Below are 6,420 nucleotides of genomic sequence, written 5' to 3' on the forward strand. Positions count from 1 at the left end.
AAAGAGCCTCTAATGCTACATGTAATGGACCTCAAAATCGAGGTAAAAAAGCCCCTAATGCTAGAAATAAGGAACCTAAAAATAGAGGTCAAAGAGGCTCTAATGCTACAAGTAATGGACCTCAAAATCGAGGTCAAAAAGCCCCTAATGCTAGAAATAAGGAACCTAAAAATAGAGGTCAAAGAGCCTTTAATGCTACATGTAATGGACCTCAAAATCGAGGTCAAAAAGCCCCTAATGCTAGAGATACAGAACCTAAAAATAGAGGTCAAAGAGGCTCTAATGCTACAAGTAATGGACCTCAAAATCGAGGTCGAAGAGCCCCTAATGCTAGAAATAAGGAACCTAAAAATAGAGGTCAAAGAGGCTCTAATGCTACAAGTAATGGACCTCAAAATCGAGGTAAAAAAGCCCCTAATGTTAGAAATAAGGCTCCTAAAAATAGAGGTAAAAAAACTCCTAATGCTATAAATAAGGCACCAAGAAAAGAGAGGTCAAACAGCCTCTAATGCTATAAGTAATGCACCTCAAAATCGAGGTAAAAAAGCCCCTAATGCTAGAAATAAGGAACCTAAAAATAAAGGTCAAAGAGGCTCTAATGCTGCAAGTAATGGCCCTCAAATCCGAGGTCAAAAAGCCCCTAATGCTAGAAATAAGGAACCTAAAAATAGAGGTCAAAGAGGCTCTAATGCTACAAGTAATGGACCTCAAAATCGAGGCCAAAAGCCCCTAATGCTAGAAATAAGGAACCTAAAAATAGAGGTCAAAGAGGCTCTAATGCTACAAGTAATGAACCTCAAAATCGAGGTCAAAAAGCCCCTAATGCTATATATAAGGCTCCTAAAAATAGAGGTAAAAAAGCACCTAATGCTATAAATAAGGCACCAAGAAAAGAGAGGTCAAAGAGCCTCTAATGCTATAAGTAATGCACCTCAAAATCGAGGCCAATAAGCCCATAATACTATATATAAGGCTCCTACAAATAGAGGTCAAAGAGCCTCTAATGCTTGAAGTAATGCACCTCAAAATAGAGGTTAAAAAGACCCTAATGCTAAAAATAAGGCACCTAAAAATAAGAGGTCAAAGAGCCTTTAATGCTAGAAATAATGCTCCTCAAAATCGAGGTCAAAAAGCCCCTAATGCTATATAAAAGGCTCCCAAAAATAGAGGTAAAAAGCCCCCTAATGCTATAAATAAGGCACTTAAAAATAGAGGTCAAAGAGCTTCTAATGGTAGAAATAATGCACCTCAAAATCGAGGTAAAAAATCTCCTAAGGTCAGAGATAAGACACCTCAAAATGGAGGTCAAACCGCCCCTAATGTTAGAGATAAGGCACCTCAAAATAGAGGTAAAAAAAAAACCCTAATGCTAGAGATAAGGCACCTCAAAATAGAGGTAAAAAAGACTAATGCTAGAGATAAGGTACCTTGAAATACAGGTAAAAAAAACCTCTAATGCTAGAGATAAGGCAGCTAAAAATGGAGGTCAAAAAGTTCCTAGTGCTAGAAATAAGACACCTCAAAATCGAGGTCAAAATGCCCCTAATGCTAGAAATAAGGCACCTCAAAATAATGTCAAAAAGCCCCTAATGCTAGAGGCTAGAGATTAGGCACCTCAAAATCAGAGGTCAAGAGCTCCTAATGCTAGAGGTAAGGCACCTAAGAATAGAGGCAATCTTCTTCTTTGTCTGCATTTTTTCCCACTTTTATATGGGGTCAATGTTTCTGGCCAGTTTTTTCCATCTACATCTGTCCCACACTTCATCACCGGTTAATCCTTTTGATCGAAGGTCATAAAGCCCCTAAATCTATAGTTAAGGCACCGAAAAACAGAGGTAAAAAAGATCCTAATGCTAGAGATAAGGTACCTCAAAATATAAGTAAAAAAATCACCTAATGCTAGAGATAAGGCACCTGGCACCTCAAAATCAAAGGTCAAAAAGCCTCTAATACTAGAGATAAGGCACCTTAAAATAAAGGTCATAAAGCCCTAACGCTAGAGATAAGGCACCTCAAAACAGAGGTCGAAAAGCCCATACCGCTAGTGATAAAGCGCCTAAAATTAGAGGTAAAAAAGCTCCTAATGTTAGAGATATGGCATCTATAAATAAAGGTAAAAAGTCCCTAAATCTAAAGTTAAGGCACCTAAAAATAAAGGAAAAAATCCCCTAATGCTAGGGATAAGGCATCACAAAATCAAAGGTCTAAAAGCTCCTAATGGTATAGATTACGGTCCTAAAAATAGAGGTAAAAAAGCTCCTAATGCTAGAGATAAGGCACCTCAAAACAGAGGTCAAAAAGGCCCTAATGCTAGAGATAAGGCCCCTCAAAATAAGAGGTAAAAAGCCCCTGAAGCTAGAGATAAGGCACCTCAAAATAGGAGGTTAAAAAGCCCCTAATGCCAGAGATAAGACACCTCGAAATAGAGGTCAAAAAGCCCCTAAAGCTAAAGTTAAGGTACCTAAACTCCTTAGTGGTAGAGGTAAGGCATCTATGAAATAGAGGTAAAAAAAAGCCCGTAATGCTAGAGATAAGGCACATCAAAATAGAGGTAAAAAAGTCTCTAATGCCAGGGATAAGGCACCTAAAAATAGAGGTCATAAAGTCCGTAAAGCTAAAGTTAAGGCACCTAAAAATAGAGGTAAAAAACCCTCTAATAAGGCACCTAGAATATAGAGGTCATAAAGCTATATATATATATAATATATATATATATATATATATATACATATATATATAATATATATATATATAATATATATATATATATATATATATATATATATATATATATATATATATATATATTACTAACACTCTTGATTTTAATTAAAGTAAATATCAACCACAATGGCATTTAATATCGAATTCTATCTTTGGGAAAGAATATCCACTAGAAATTCATTAATGATAACAGCTTCTGGCTGGGCAGAAATTCGAACCTATGCCTCTTAGCCGAAACCATGCTTGCAGAGACTGTAACCAACCATGCTATCAAGACAAATACAAGTTTATTACAAGTCTACCGTACATATTCCTGTCGAATTCAGGAATCTGTTCTTAGATTTGAAATAAACTCATCTCCACTATGATAGCTGATTAGTGTTTGCAACACGTTGTTATTGATATATATTCATGATAAATAACCACGTGTTGCAAAGTCACTAAGCAACTATCGTAGTGGAGAAGGGTTGGAATCATTGATATCAAATGTTATCAATAGGGGTATTATCATCATCATCATCACTTCATAAATTTTAATAAGCAAACCTCGTGAAGCCATACATTAAGATCACCCAATTGCCACCTCTCCAAGATCATCTTTCACCCCCACCTCGTTATATCCTTCTACCCCCATCCCCACATGTTTGAGGTTTAAAGGTCTCACAGTTATGATAAGATCCTTCTGGTGGAAGTTTTTTTAGTAAATGAAAATCAAAATACTAAGATGACAATATTTCATACAGTTTGCTTTCCAGGTGTTTACAATTATTTCAAAACTATAAATAACGAAGTAAATATGCGAAAAACAGATTGAACAGATATCTAGAGAAATGGATTTCTTGAAGAGCTTACCGGGAGAACACTTTTAAGGTGTTGGACATTAGGTCATGAAACGACAAATAAAATCGTAAAGATACGAAGAGTCACTGCTAAGGAAATATTTCCTTTTGCCTTGGGGAGGGTGAAGCCAGCTAGACTCGGACCTTTGAGCATTGAGCAATCGTCACCAGGGAAGGGGGTTCGCTTGGAATTGGGCGACTTGCCCCGATAATGTGATCGATTGATTGATTGATTGATTAGGAGTTTTCTGTCCTCTTGACATCTAAGGCTATTGACACTGAACCAAATAATTTGAGTAAACAATGTGTTGATAGTTTAATCTTTTATACCCTACATCCTATATACCACAACATCACTATAATAATGCACCAATGAACTTTCATTGCATGTCATCTCACTTTTTATTCTAATCAATCACTTCTGAAACAATATAGGTTATATTAACTGATGAGGCATTTTGAATCTCCAACCTTAAACTAATATAATTGATATAGCAAAAAATACTATTTTCTCTAAGAGGGCCGGAGCCACGTACTCCGTGCCAAAAACTGACCCCAACCACACCAAGCTACGTGGCTCACGATCGAAATCAAAGGAAAACACTGAAAACAACAACTAAACCTTTAAACCTTATTACCTTCGAAATTTTGAACAAAGGCCACTTATTAATGATTGGTGACCCAATAGGTGCTATTTAAAACGATACATTATTAGCCCCTACATATAATACGTGGGCTACAGTGTGTATGTATGTGGAGAGAGAGAGAGAGAGAGAGAGAGAGAGAGAGAGAGAGAGAGAGAGAGCGCAATTGCTTAAGATAATGCAAACGAAGGATATTTCCGTGTTATGAATATTAATATGAATAGTCAGTTCCAATGTTATTCAAGAAAATTTTATATAGAAATAGGATAGGAAAATTCAAATAAAAAGTTATGATAAAATATTTTGATGAATTAGTCTCGAAATAATATTAGACTACTTTTCTGAAAAGGATAAAAAAGTTCTCTCTCTCTTAATCGCATTTCTTTGAGTGATATCGGTAATTTCCCTCCTCCTCACATTCGAACCATCCTAACGATGTCTCGGTTGTTTAATGTCGGCCACCTTTCTGGGCAAGAGGGGCATGATCTCTCCAAGTCAGGTCTGGCCAGGCGACACCGGTTTTGTTGGTGGGTGTACATGCATACAATAAAAGATGAATTTGGAAATATCAACAAAATAGAAGCCAATAGAAATAATGAAACCTATGAGCCGGTACCAAACGTAACAGTAGAAGTAAAGAAAGCACTAAAAGGTATATATACATATAAAAAAGAAAAGCAGGAAGAGAAGATGGCATAATAATTGATTTAATAAGAATTGGATGGGATTTCGCAGTAGTAAAACTCGATATACTTATAATCAAATGTCTGCAAGAATGCGCTATACCTACAGCATGGAAGAACTTTATCATTATACTAATCCACGAAAAAAAAAAAAGGAGACAAAAGACATGAAAAATTACCGCCTAGGTTTACTCTCCGTAATACATGAGATATTTACAAAGATCATATTACACCAAATAGAAAGACAACCAAACTTTTATCAACCATGAGAGCAGGTAGGATTTAGAAGTGGGTATTCAACAACTGACCATATCCATGGAATTAATTAACTGCTAATGGAAAAATTAAAGTGAGTATGACAAACCACTTTGTATGACATTTATAGACTATGATATATCTTTATTATTATTATTATTATTATTCTTATTATTATTATTATTATTATTATTATTATTATTATTATTATTAGCTGAGTTACAACCCTTGTTGGAAAAGCAGGATGCTATCAGCCCCAAGAACTACAACAGAGAAAAATATCCCAGTAAGGCAAGGAAATAAGGAAATAGATAAACTATATGAGAAGTTATTGAAAAATTAAAATGAAATATTTAAGGACAATAACAACATGAAAACAGATCTTTTATATATAAACTATAAAGGCTTATGTCAACCTGTTCAACATAAAAGCTTTAGCTGCATGTTTAAACTTTTGAAGTTCTACCGATTCAACTACCCGATTAGGAAGATCATTCCATAATTTGGTCATAGCTGGAATAAAACTTCTAGAATACTACGTAGTATTGAGCCTCATGGTGGAGAAGGCCTGGCTATTAGAATTAACTGCCTGCCTAGTATTACGAACAGGATGGAATTGTCCGGGAAGATCTGAATGTAAAGGATGGTCAGAATTATGAAAAATCTTAAGCAACATGCATAACGAACTAATTGAACGACGGTGCCAGATTTTAAAATATAGATCAGGAATAAGACATTTATTAGATCCTATCCAACAAATTAAAATGAGAATCGGCTCCTGAAGACCAGACAAGAAAATAACACTTGACACATGGTAGAATGAAAGAATTATAACACTTCTTCAAAATAGATTGATCACCAAAAATCTTAAAAGACTTTCTCATTAAGCCAATTTTCTTGTGCAGTTGAAGAAGACACAAACATAATGTGTTTCTACAAAAGTAAATTTGCTGTCGAGAATCACACCTAAAATTTTAAAAGTCATACAGAGTTAAAGAAACATTATCAATGCTGAGATCCAGACGCTGACCTACGTATAATCATACTGTGAGTTTTGTTAGGATTCAACTTCATGGCTCATCATTTAGCCGTAATAAAATTCTTATAAAGACAAAGCATAGATGAATCGCATGTTAGAACATTTGAAGATATCTATACTGAAGTACAGCAATCCTAAAACTACATAAGGATAGTGTGAAAATTCCAATTGAGAAAGGAGTTATAGACAAGGAGACCCCAACTATCCTAAATTATTCACAGCATGCCTATAAGCTT

This window comes from Palaemon carinicauda, chromosome 11, assembly GCF_036898095.1.
Source record: "Palaemon carinicauda isolate YSFRI2023 chromosome 11, ASM3689809v2, whole genome shotgun sequence".
Taxonomy (NCBI): domain Eukaryota; kingdom Metazoa; phylum Arthropoda; class Malacostraca; order Decapoda; family Palaemonidae; genus Palaemon; species Palaemon carinicauda.